At 41.9% G+C, this 13519-nt stretch overlaps 1 protein-coding gene across 2 annotated transcripts in view; it reads left to right on the top strand.

Moving 5' to 3' along the window:
* Window positions 1-1066: 1066 nt before the first annotated feature.
* Window positions 1067-13519, top strand: part of LOC139554843 (transcriptional repressor p66-beta-like) — a 46439-nt gene continuing 33986 nt past the window's right edge. For both annotated transcript variants that reach the window (XM_071368018.1, XM_071368019.1), the window contains exon 1: window positions 1067-1198. The gene's annotated coding sequence lies outside the window, so the exon portion shown is untranslated. The remainder of the gene's footprint in view (window positions 1199-13519) is intronic.

Below are 13519 nucleotides of genomic sequence, written 5' to 3'. Positions count from 1 at the left end.
CCTTCTTACATCAGCTGATATATCAAAGTGCTGTACAGAAACCCAGCCTAAAACCCCAAACAGCAAGCAATGCAGGTGTAGAAGCACGGTGGCTAGGAAAAACTCCCTAGAAAGGCCAAAACCTAGGAAGAAACCTAGAGAGGAACCAGGCTATAAGGGGAGGCCAGTCCTCTTCTGGCTGTGCCGGGTGGAGATTATAACAGAACATGGCCAAGATGCTTACAATGCTTACATAGCCTATGCATAACAAATGCAAACATTTTTTTAATGAATAACAATATTGTTTGCCTTGTATGGACAACCTAAAGTGGAGTTCAACAATACTTCTGAGCCAAATCCCTGTTTTAACAATCCTATTTTAGTTCCAAATATGCATATTGAAACATTTACATTCGATTGGGTTATGGTTTGTTAAGTAGGTCAGCAAGTGGAAGGCATTTTATTGTTCATAATCGATTATTTTGAGTGTATTTCTATTGTAGCCTAAATTATAGGCTACTGATGTTACATGGTCATGTGTATGAATATGTATGTGCAAGCCCTATATGTAGAATATGTATATAGGCTATATAGCCTATATTTTTTATACAAATCCTAAATTGTGTCAAAAATATACAATTTGAAAATAGATCAATTATATAACACCAAATTGAGTTATCTTATTTACGCTTTTGCGCATATGATTTACTGCCGTATCAAGCGGTTGATCTAGTGTTCTTGGTCGAAAGGCGATACAACAAGATAATTGAAATAACATTTGGGAAAAAATACTAGGTTCAAGATGAGTCCTAGAAACGGCATTGTTCCTCTGAGATTCAGTCGATGACCATCGCCGAATGAAGAGGGAGTTCATATGGCTGTCCACTATCTGTCAATGTAGTAAGCTTGCCTTGTGCTGCCGACACGGCGCGCATAACAACCCATTTAGTTACCATCATTTCACTGCTTCTTGTCCCCTCCCCTCCAGACATAGACAACAACACACACCTTAATAATAGGGGCGCGCCTTCGACATAGCCGGCGACCAATAACCCGTCTGTCTGGGCTGAGACCAAGGGGATGAGCGCTAGCCGAGGCCCAATCAGCGCTTTTGTGTTGCCTGCCGGTGCCGGGGACTGGTCGCGAGGAGCTACTGCAGCGCTTCAGGATCTGAAAGAGAACCCCGAGCTTGTGGAACCTGAGGGGAAAGTCGAGTCAGGTGAGTCCGAGGATATGGATAAGGCCTAGCTGAGATGGAATATAATTTTTGAAATTGCGGCGGCAGGATTTGGATTCTTTCGGATGGAGTAAACTCTCATTGGGTAGTAATAATCGCATCCAAGGTTATGGGGGGTGATTTTTTTTTTTTGGGGGGGGTGCTGCAAAGACAGACAATACAATAACATGGTTCATATATTGATGCAAGCTGATTTGCAAGCGACCAACAACCAACGGTTGGTTCAAAGTGACTAATCAAGGTCTGGGATCATTTGATAGGCATTTTTTGGATACATGTCGCGCTTTGTCATAAAGGACTCATGTGAAAGAAACAAAAGTTGAGAGCAATATTAAAGATTCGTGCAATGGCAACAAATTCGTTTCATTGTTTAATTTAGCGTCTCTGGGGGTTAACTCAGATTGGCGGAGAAAGCCCTGCGTGTGCCCGGATGGCTACACAAGCAAAGCATGTGCACACGGTGAAATCCTCTAAATATACACAAATATTGCGCTTTAAAACACCTTGTATGAAGCATATCCGTGTGTAAGACCAATGTAGTGGTAGTTGTAGACACACGACTAAAGTGGTAGCTTCACAGAGCTGTGTAGCTGAGGCTGTACAATAAAAAAATTTAAATCCGAAAATCTATCAGCCATATACGTAAGTGAGGACGTTCTTAACTTGTTCCATATGCACTCAAATGGCTGCCCGACGCATGACATGTCGTAAGACTTGAAATGTAATTCTAACGCAGGGGCAACCACTGGCAGCAGTAGATGAGTTTAGGAAAGAAACGCAGATCAATAGCTAATATGGGCCGGCTATTATTCTCGGTGCGGCAGACAAGTCAATAGTGAGACAGCGCCTAGTTTATTTAGATAGGCAGATTGGGTAGAGTCGAGGCTACCCAACTGGGCCAAGCCTAACTGTCTGATCCTTATGCGGCTTTGGCAACATTTTGGGGAGTCCGTGTGTATACTTTCTTGCCAGGCATCTGTTGGAATATATATACATTGGTTCCCACTGAGAATAGTTTTAACCCATGTATTAGCCTATCAATGGGATTGCCAAAAGACTTGGATTGAATTCAATTTAAAATATTCTACCCTTCCCTCGTTGAATTACTTTCTAAAATGTTATCTGACAACGGGAGCTCAGTGTCTATGTAGGCCTGGCTATAACCTTCAGTTTACAGAACAATGTAAGGAAAAGTCTGCTGAATTGATGAAGACTAGTTGGAACACAGGAGAGACCATTCGTAAAAGTTCCAAATAAAGCCTATGTCCATAGCCACAGGAATTAGGGGTGCTAAGCACCCTCCTGAATAATCAGAATTGATTTTTTAAAATGTTATTAATCATACAAAATAATGAAAAAAACATATTTTTCACAAAAATAGTGCACTGGGCCTTTTATATATATTATACACGTTTGAAGCATCTCCAGCACAGGGTAAGCGTTTTTCTTTCTGCTTTGGCAAAAAAGGTAGTTGTATAATTAAGAACAGTATCTTGCAGGATTCAGTAGTTGTAATTGTAAGAGTGGTTGCCCTGTCCCTTTCTCTGTGATTGTCATTATAATGGGATCCAGAACAAACAAACTCTGTCCTCAAACATTTACATCGAAAGGTGCAAAGTTATGGGCAAAGACACAAAACAACCACATAAAATTAAATATGGGAAACAACCACTTTTTGTGCAGTATTAATTTACCATCCTTACAAACCACTTAATGTACATTACTATATTGTAAATAGGCTAGTCATCTAGTTTTGTACCTGTAGACTTTCCATCACCATAAAGAAAAACAATGCACAATATAGTAATTGAGACATCAAGTGGTTTGTAATGAGATGTGATGATGTGGCTCAGTTGGTAGCATGGCACTTGCAACGCTAGGGTTGTGGGTTCGATTCCCACGGGGGACCAGTACGAAAATGTATGCACTCACTAGTGTAAGATGCTCTGGATAAGAGTGTCTACTAAAATGGAAAAGGAATGAATAGATAATTTCAGTTTTCACATAGAAATAAGTTGCATTTGCGAAGTATTTAAAGAAACTGGAAAATGTATATATCAAGCAAGAATTTTTATATTCCACAAGTATTATCAGATTAACTGATTCGTGCAGATAATTACAAGACTCAAGTTACAAATGCTGGTAAATACTAAAATACATCTAATTTAAAAAAAATCACAAAAGTAGTGCACTGGGCCTTTACTAGTCCTGTGTTAGCAGACCGATATAGACATCTTCAGCGTGGGCAAACCACCCCCAAACTACTTCCCGCGGCTATGCCTATATCTGTTATATTTTGGGATCTCAACTTCAGAATGACGCAGGGGTACTCGGGCGCAATGAACAAGTTCCTTTTGGAGTTAAAACTCTGAAGCCAAGAGGAAGTATTGTCTTTCAGATCATATATGGAACTAAGACATGCATAACCTACTGTATCTATACCAATTCAAGATATGCAGGAATTAAGGATAAACACGTCTAAACATGGATCCTTCATCATGGGGCTTGTCTGAATATTGTATTTTTGCTTATTTAATGTTCCCTGTCTTTATAGGCCTACAATACTCTTTGAGAAGTATTTCAACCTGTGCTTTTCCACCAGACACTATATTCTACCAAGTAATCCAAAAGTACAGTACTTTCTGAGCCCTGGAAAATCTAGTGCTCAGCTCTCTCTCTCTGTGTCTACCTACCTCTCTATCTCTCTGTATGAATGAAAGTCTGCAGTCTGTGAATGGGACTCCCTGGTGTTGAACACTCTCTAGCAGTATGAATGAATGGTTACGGCACTGCTTTGTCAATGATGGACCATCCATGGCCATGTACTCTAATGTGTATCACTCTACCATCCATACGCTCCTTCCCATATGTGTATGGAGAGACCTGTGGCCCTGATCACGCTCAACTACATGGGGTAGAAGAGGAATCCATAACAAATGTATTTTTGGGGTGGCTGTAGCATATTCTTGAATTCTATTCCTGATATAGAGCATCAATAGTTCATCATCAAGGAGGTTTTACCCAGTTTAGGTAGTATGTGACATACAATGTTATTTATTTATTTGATTTCTTTGCGGTTCTTTAACACAATTGATGTGCTCCAGTACACTGGCACTGCCCGTGAAGGGATTTCACACAGTGTGCACACTTTAATTTCCATGGTGCCTTATCGCTACTGACTGCCTGGTGTAGCAAAGCCCATGAGGCCTCTGTTACTCGTCCTCCTGCATTTCTGATGCCACATTGTGCCAAGATTCAACCCTGACAAGTTCCTATTGATACAGATTCAGTTCCACAAAGAAAGGTACGCTATTGCCTTGATAAATGTTCCACTGGTCGGTTTCTGTAGATGTGTATCATCAACGCAATATTTCAGATCGATCACAGATTATGGCTACAGCCAGTCCCTTGGCTCAGTAGAACATGCCGATTGAATTTTTATCATCCGCTAAAACTATCAGGTTCTGCATCATTCTAATTTTAAGGATAAGCAACCGCTTCCTCTCCTGGGAACAAATCTGTTCCAAATTAACATTGCTTATAAATGAGATTTTATGCCTATATCGGACAAACGGGGCAGTTTTATGTAGGCATTTATCATTTTTGGAGGGAAAGATCACAAAAGCACTCAATGTAGGTGGTCTTGGCCGTGCTTCAGGGTTGTTGACCTTGGTCAAAAGAAAAAAGGGTTCCTCTAAATAAACGACCAGTGCACCTGCGGTTGAATAACAATAAACCAGGTGCCCTCCACTGATGTGCTTAGGATGCAGTCACAACGACCTCTGATGAAAGGATCATGTTGTGTTGGAGAAGCTTCAATGTTGAATATCCTAATATTGATCTCATGACCTTCAGAGGGAGGGGATTTGTCTCTCATGGTGTGGGGGAAAAATACGGTGTTGATTGCACTCACCCATTGATTCAGACACGTGCTTGTGTTTCAAGAGACCTGTGTTTGTGTGTGTGATGACCCCACCACTGAGTTGGCATGTCCAGATTGACTCAATGGCCCTGGGTTGGGCAGGGGACTGATGTTCTCTCTCTCACAGATAAAGCATGTGTGCCTTGACACCAGCTGTTCACATTCCCTGTTGGTTCTATACAAAAGCAGAGTCATGACAACACCATTACCTCAGACTTTCCTATGACAGAGTGTACAGGAAAGCTCTCTGAAAAATATCATGAGTGTACGACTTATTGGTCTGGAGAAGCTATAGTCCGGCAGCTTTCCCACTTAAGTTTTTATCAGAGCTGATTTTGAGGGGGTAGGGTACATTTTAAGACCGTAGCCTTTAATGTTTTACTTAAAGGAGGTCAAATTTGCAGTTGAGTCAGTCAGCTTTGGTACCACTATATTGCTATGTTATTGTCCAGCATTCAAAACTAGGCCTATGTTTTTGAGCTCAAATATTTGCAGTGCAAAAGGATTGTCATACCCAACACAGCCTGTGGTAATTTCTGAAAGCTGCTGTTTCCAACAACTCCTTCCTTGTGTTTTCAGTCATGGGAAGAGGGATCCTTAGCACCCCATTAAAATCTATGCTCATTTAGTGGTCCATACTTATTTGAAATTAAGAGATAAACGCTCTCAGTTCGAGGGGAGAGAAATCTGTATAATTAGCTCTTAATCAGGAAAATTTAGTTTATTTAAGAATCCGCCCAAGTGAAACTCCTTTGAGGGGGAGAAGCCTTGTCGGTAGCTGGCACGTGGCGCTAATTGATATGTGTGATGGTAATGAATGCATGTAAAGTGTAACTATAAACAAGGGATTTATCTTGCATAGCAACGTGGGTACAACGGGAGTGTGAAAAAATTTCTTCACAGGCTTGTAATTTGTTTCTGACATGCCCAGGAATAATGTTTTGCAAATGATATCGCAGTTGATTCACATTGCGATTGTGCACATTGCAGCTTGTACAGAAAATGGAGTATTGAGAAGATCACTCTAATGCAGTGTTGGTTTTAGCCATTTTCTCCCTTTCTACGGGTCATGAAAGGTCAGCCCAGCTAATGATGTCCCGTTAATTACATGTATAGTTTGTGTAATGTTTCAACATATTTAGCCTGTGCTGTTCCTTGAAATAATTGTAATTTAAAAGCAGTCCCGGTCCAAGCCAATGAGTAAGAGTTTTAGTGAGAGCCAAGGCATTCCCAAAGAGGAGTGTTGAGGCATGCATTGGGGGATATCCTTGCTTGTAATGTGGGTTCTGTTCAGTGAAAGTCCTGAATCAAAAATGGGTAGACTAAATGAAATTTCCAGCAGCTGTAGGCTCTACATGCTTACACATATCCATTGGTTTACCAAAATCCATAATTTTGAATCGGTAGGTGAGAGGGGAAGGTAATTGGCTAGACTTTCCCACAGATATTACACCGGTATTTGGGGTGGCAGGTAGCCTAGTGGTTACAGCGTTGGGCCAGTAACCGAAAGGTTGCTGGATCGAATCCCTGAGCTGACAAGGTAAAAATCCGTCGTTCTGCCTCTGAACAAGGCAGTTAACCTATTGTTCCCCGGTAGGCCGTCATTGTAAATAAGAATTTGTTCTTAACTGACTTCCCTAGTTAAAGGTTTAAATAAATAAATAAATACAGCATTTTTCATTTATTTTATTACATTGGCCTATTTGTTGTCAATCATAGAAGAAAGTACCTTTTACCACTCACCTTGGAATGCCCCTTCTTTCAATGGGCAAAGCAACCTTAACCAGCAAACTGAGAAGAGTATCAATTTAATGAATTAGCAGCATGGGATGTAATTGGTTTGTGAATGGGTCTCAAGAATGCTTGGTTTTTGCGTGTTAAGTGTGTGTGTGTGTGTTTTGGTGTCGCATCCTTGTTAACACCTGAATCGGGGCGGCTGTGTTCAGTGGGCTTCACGCAAGGCTTATTAAACCCTACGCAGAAACAAACAGCCCAGATGAATGGCTCCCTGCAACTCTTAATTAGCGGGCCTCCCCAACGTTTCGACTCTAAGCTACAGCGGGAAACGCAGCAAAACGCAGTTGTGGTCACCAAGAATCACCAGGTCCCAGCTGACTTATACCCTTTCACACTACCATGCCAACCCGAACCTTGCTGTGCTGGAATATATATTTTGTTTTCCAGTATAGTTCCAGCAAAGATGGTGGATGCGTAACCAAGCCAGCCCAGTACGACTTGGCTCAGATGAGTAGTGTGAACAGGATAGCCTTTAATTGGTTTGATCAGACGAAACTGAGACCTTTTAAATGACTCCTTTCATAAGAACATTTTAGGTCCACAGGGGTCCTATTGCCACCATGTTCTGTTGTGTTGGACCTCCGTGTCAGTGACCAAAAGGTTAAAACACGTAGGGCACCATGATGGCTAATTGGCACCCTTGTTCTGGATGAGTAGTTTGCCACTGTTGGCTTTCACAACATCCCCATTTCTGGGTGTTCCTTGTTGGGTTAATTATGTTTTTTGTTAAGTTGAGCTTAAAATGCAAATGAATGGACTGCAAAGGTAGGCTGGGAGGTTGGCATGAAGGGGATGAGTTATAGCACTTCCCAGATCCACCAGGCAGTAACTTCTCAGATTTTCTCAAGGTTTATTGTGCAGCTGCAGTGCTACACTACTGTAGCTCTCCTTTTGTTGCACTGTGTACATTTCACATCTGAAAAAAGTCCTTTTGAAAATTGCTTAGACAGGAAATCACTGTTACGCCCTACAAAAACAAAATGATTTCAGTTTTATGTTGTGCCACGTCTTGTTAAATGAAGTGAATTTAATTGTCACCTAACACAATGTTTATTTTTTTATTTTTTTTCACCAAACTATGCCATTCACACATCACACCACTTTGACCCTGTGACCTTTTGTAGAACGTGTATCATGTCACGCCTTTGCTCTTTTGACCTTTTTTCCCTGTGTTGAACTCTGTGTCCCATGTTCCCAGGGGGACGTGTCCTAGCTGTCATGTATCCCTTATCGTCACCCAAACACTGTCCCATTCATTTACTGTATCAGTAGTGATGTCTATGCTGTTACGATTCAGCCGGAGATGAAAAGTAGTGTTAACAGAACTGGTTGGTAAACACTGAACGCAAGTTCAGTCTAGTTATAGTTTAATTTCTTTGCTCTCGCTGTCTTAGTTCTCTACACTACGGTCAGTAGGTGAAGGAGAATCTTGCACTCCGTTTTTCTGTCAATAACTGTGCTGTTATCAATGGCGTCCATCTTGGACTCTCCTTCAGGACAGCGTTTCTCAACGTATGTCTTTGATTCCAGCACCACTTGATTCAACTAATCAGTCCAGCCTTTGATTTGTTGAATCCGGTGTGTTGAAATGGAACAAATATCTGCAATGGTTGGGGGTCCCCGAGGGCTATGTCCTAGTCGTCTTCACCCACAGCCCTCTCCCTCCCTCTCTCATATGAACATGTTTATGCACTGGAACAGATTGCTATTCTACCCATTGAGATATTTCCTCATCCGTGTCCTTTATGGCAGCGTCAGCCCACCATGATTAGAAAACTACGGTTTACCTTCTGCAATAGGGCACCTTTGTGTGGCTGTGGCCAGACCTCAAATGTATTTAGTTCGTACAGTTAGTGGCGTCAGCCCACAGAAGGCATCGGAAACGAGCAAGATGTTTTCATATGCTCTGTCTTTGTAGCTTCCTTCTCTCTTCCTTCCTGTAACCTATTTTCACCTGGCCCTGTATAGTGGGATCTTGTGTTGTCCTTTGTGTATGTGTGTGAGTGTATACGTACGTACCCATTACTCTTAGGTTGAGACAAGTGACGCTATCTCCTCTTGATGAAGCATCCCTCTCGTAAGAGTGTCAGTTGTGTGATTCAAGGGATTAGTGCTCACAGGGTTTAATGTAGAAAATCAGTCTGTGTGCGTCTGTGTTGATGTCTTCACTGTACCTATTATTCTCTGCTCTCCTCTCATTTCGTGGAAGACATCGATACCCTCACTGCCCCATTCAACCCCATTTTACAAATCTCTCAGCTACCTCAGTCTCTCCAGATGGCCAAAGTTCCAGCATTCCCACCCCCCCTTTTTTTTTGTTTAAACAACGAATGCCCCACCCTGTGGTCTGAAGTTCCGCAATGATCCCATTTTGTCAAGGTGCCAGGTTTTAGAATCAAGGTCTTGCAAGAAGTAGATTTTCCTCTTCTGCCCTGAAAGCACAGGGGCTTCATTGCCCCTCCCCCACCCCCTCTCTCCCTCCCTCCCTCTGACTTTTTCTCTCTCCCTGTCTTCGTGTGACGTCCTGACCACTAACGGCTACATATTAAGAGATAATTCCATACCCTGAGGTTACAAACCGGCTTAGACTAGCTCTCTCACGTTTTTGACTGTGCTGGGTACTCTGGGTAATAAAAAAAGAAAAGTGAACAGAATTGTGACTTTTTTTAAAGGAACAGGAGACATTTATGCCAAGAGTGACATTAAGTTAGGGTACTGTGTCTGAGAAACACAGGCACGTCCACAAATACAAATAGTGGATGGAGTAGACTACAGATTCTCATCGCAAAATGTGGTAATCGTAGGGATAACCACACATTCTCAATGAACGAAACTCAATTCATTAGAGTAGACTTGTTTTCATGGTGAACCAATGACTTGGGATGGTTTCTGATGCCCTCTTAAAATGCACTTATCTTTTGTTCTACCCTTGCCTCTCCAATTCCTCCTTGAGGAGGCAGAGTACCTCAAAAAACAGTGTCACCAGTCATTGTTATGTAGTTACATTACGGTAAGGTAGGTCAGGGAAAATCCAGTCTCAGTGAAAATCATAATTAGTTAATCTGTATGCTAACCTACTGTATATGCCACACTGCTGTATGTCAGCATGCCCACTTAAAGTGAAATGGTTCCATGCTTGATATGCACACAATCATAATCTATAAAAGCACAACGTCATGTCCATATGACCAACACTCAAAAATGAAACTCATTGGTCTGAGTAGACCAGAAAACAGCATGATATTTCAGTAGAAACATAGCTGGAGTATCAATGTTTTTCAAAAAACACATTTTATGTTAGATAATATTTATAATTTATCAGCTAAATATTCACACCTCAGTACCCAATGGTTTTCTCATTTGAGCGAATCATGGTTTTCCAGGAAGTGCTGAATATAAGATGGGTTCCATTGAAATGAATGGAATGAATTCCCATTCAGGTTCAATTAAATTAATGCAATGAGTTTACGCTCAAATTCAATGTAGAGATGTTACTGGAACTGGAGGTACTGTAACCAATTTCATTTCGATCCCAGTGTATAGGTATGTGTCCAATCTGTTTGTTGTATTATGGAATATGGTGTTTAGCATAAGTTTGTTTTTGTTTCTTTCTTTTTTTAGCATTCGTACTACCCCAAGCACTGAATATCCCACACCGGTCTTTGAGACAACACATTTTGTTAATGGGCATTCTTCAGAACCCATCTGATCTTTGTGACCATGGGTTATGTCATTTATGTCTTTCCCAAATGAAACATGGGAAACTAGCCTATGCCGTAGGGCCTCAGATGAGCTAGATTTGTTCTCAGCTATGTAACCTAAACTTATTGGGTCCTGGACCAATTTGGTCTGTGATTGGTAACCATGATGACCCATTGGGTTCTTGTCCGTTACCGCCCGTATGGTAGTCTCCAAAAACCCAGACGGTTAGGCAGCCCTGCCGTCTGTCGGGGACTTATTGGAATTAAATCCTGGGTTGTGTTCATTTGGCACCAACTGTAAGAAAACTGACTGAACTGAAGGGAGGGACAACATGGACTTGTCCAGTAAGAAACGCACATTTTTGTGTTGCAAAAATATTCTCAAAATAGTTTAAAACTGTTGAACACAGCCCTAGTTGAAGATTCATTCCTTTTCTTGATAATGCTGCAACTGCTTGCTGCTCACCACTGATGGTCCCTCAAGGCCACTGTCGAGCTCCGCCATGTCAGCTACCTCGGGGCTCGCGTTTGTGCGCTCGACTCTTTGTCTCCAAACTTCACACCCCCACACACTTCCTCCACTGTGCCCCCTGCCACTGCCCACCCCTCTTCACCACCACCCTCCTCCTTCCTAGCCGCCCCTCTCTCCCTCCCTCAGGCGACAGCAGAACAGGAATTGATTAGTGGCACAGCTTAAAAATAGAAGGGGGTCGGTTGTCATGGCGATGGCCACAATGAGCTGTTGTCTTGTTTAATGAAGACCAGGGGTGTGTTTTAAGTATTGTGGCTGAGCAGTGGTAGTGCGAGCGGGAGGAGAGACGTAGGTGTGTATCGATGCGGGTGTGTTTGCTGCCTGAAGGAGAGATGTGCGTTTGGTGTTCAGTAGATGAGGGAGACTTGCTCTTATTTTATGTTAGTGTGCAGGTGTGCACATATGTTTGTACAGTTGAAGTCGGAAGTTTACATACTCCTTAGCCAAATGCATTTAAACTCAGTTTTTCACAATTCCTGACATGTAATCCTAGTAAAAATTGCCTGTCTTAGGTCAGTTAGGATCACCATTTTATTTTAAGAATGTGAAATGTCAGAATAATAGTAGAGAGAATGATTTATTTCAGCTTTTATTTCATTCATCACATTCCCAGTGGGTCAGAAGATTACATACACTCCATTCGTATTTGGTAGCATTGCCTTTAAATTGTTTAACTTGGGTCAAACGTTTTGGGTAGCCTTCCACAACCTTCCCACAATAAGTTGGGTGAATTCTGGCCCGTTCCTCCTGACAGAGCTGGTCTAACTGAGTCAGGTTTGTAGCCCTCCTTGCTCGCACACATTCTTTCAGTTTTGCCCACAAATGTTCTATAGGATTGAGGTCAGTGCTTTGTGATGGCCACTCCAATACCTTGACTTTATTGTCGTTAAGCCATTTTGCCACAACTTTGGAAGTATGCTTGGGGTCATTGTCCATTTGGAAGACCCATTTGCGACCAAGCTTTAACTTCCTGACTGATGTCTTGTGATGTTGCTTCAATATATCCACATACTTTTCCTTTCCTCATGATGCCATCTATTTTGTGAAGTGCACCAGTCCCTCCTGCAGCAAAGCACCCCTACAACATGATGCTGCCACCCCCATGCTTCACGGTTGGGCTGGTGTTCTTCGGCTTGTAAGCATCCCCCCTTTTCCTCCAAACATAACAATGGTCATTATGGCCAAACAGTTCCCTTTTGTTTCATCAGACCAGAGGACATGTCTCTAAAAGGTACGATCTTTCTCCCCATATGCAGTTGCAAACTGTAGTCTGGCTTTTTATGGAGCAGTGGCTTCTTCCTTGCTGAGCGGCCTTTCAGGTTATGTCGATTATAGGACTCGTTTTACTGTGGATATAGATACTTTTGTACCTGTTTCATCCAGCATCTTCACAAGGTCCTTTGCTGCTGTTCTGGGATTGATTTGCACTTTTCGCACCAAAGTACGTTCATCTCTAGGGGACAGAACGCGTCTCCTTCCTGAGCGGTATGACGGCTGCATGGTCCCATGGTGTTTATACTTGCGTACTATTGTTTGTACAGATGAACGTGGTACCTTCAGACGTTTGGAAATTGCTCCCAAGGATGAACCAGACTTGTGGAGATCTACAATTTTTTTTCTGAAGTCTTGGCTGATTTCTTTTGATTTTCCCATGATGTCAAGCAAAGAGGCACTGCATTTGAAAGTAGGCCTTGAAATACATCCACAGGCATACCTCAAATTGACTCAAATTATGTCAATTAGCCTATCAGAAGCTTCTAAAGCCATGACATAATTTTCTGGAATTTTCTAAGCTTTTTAAAGGCACAGTCAACTTAGTGTATGTAAACTTCTGACCCACTGTAATTGTGATACAATGAAATAATCTGTCTGTAAACAATTGTTGGAAAGTGACTTGTGTCATGCACACAGTAGATGTCCTACGTGACTTGCCAAAACTATAGTTTAGTAACAAGAAATTTGTGGAGTGGTTGAAAAACGAGTTTTAATGACTCCAACCTAAGTGTATGTAAACTTCTGACATCATCTGTATTTATTTGGAAGTCCCCCTTTACGTGGATGTTGTTGCTTCTGAGATGTGAGACTGATTTTCTCTGTCACAGTCTAAACCTTGATAGGCTTACTCAACCTGAGGGTGAACAAAAACCACCAATATGAAATGAGATGTTGTAAGTCTGTCAACATCTCACAGTTGCAGTGCTTACTATTGACTTTGAACCCACATCCTCTTATCCATAACTCCTGAGCAGTTCAAGCCAACCAATTACAACTTTGTTGCCATGGGCGCAATCTGCCTAATTGGCCTCATTAGTGTCAGAAACTAGCCGTATGCAAATTCTGGTCATATTCCC

The sequence above is a fragment of the Salvelinus alpinus genome, chromosome 26, assembly GCF_045679555.1.
Source record: "Salvelinus alpinus chromosome 26, SLU_Salpinus.1, whole genome shotgun sequence".
NCBI lineage: Eukaryota > Metazoa > Chordata > Actinopteri > Salmoniformes > Salmonidae > Salvelinus > Salvelinus alpinus.
Note: the sequence above shows the minus strand (reverse complement) of the source record. Positions and strands in the feature narration are given on the sequence as shown.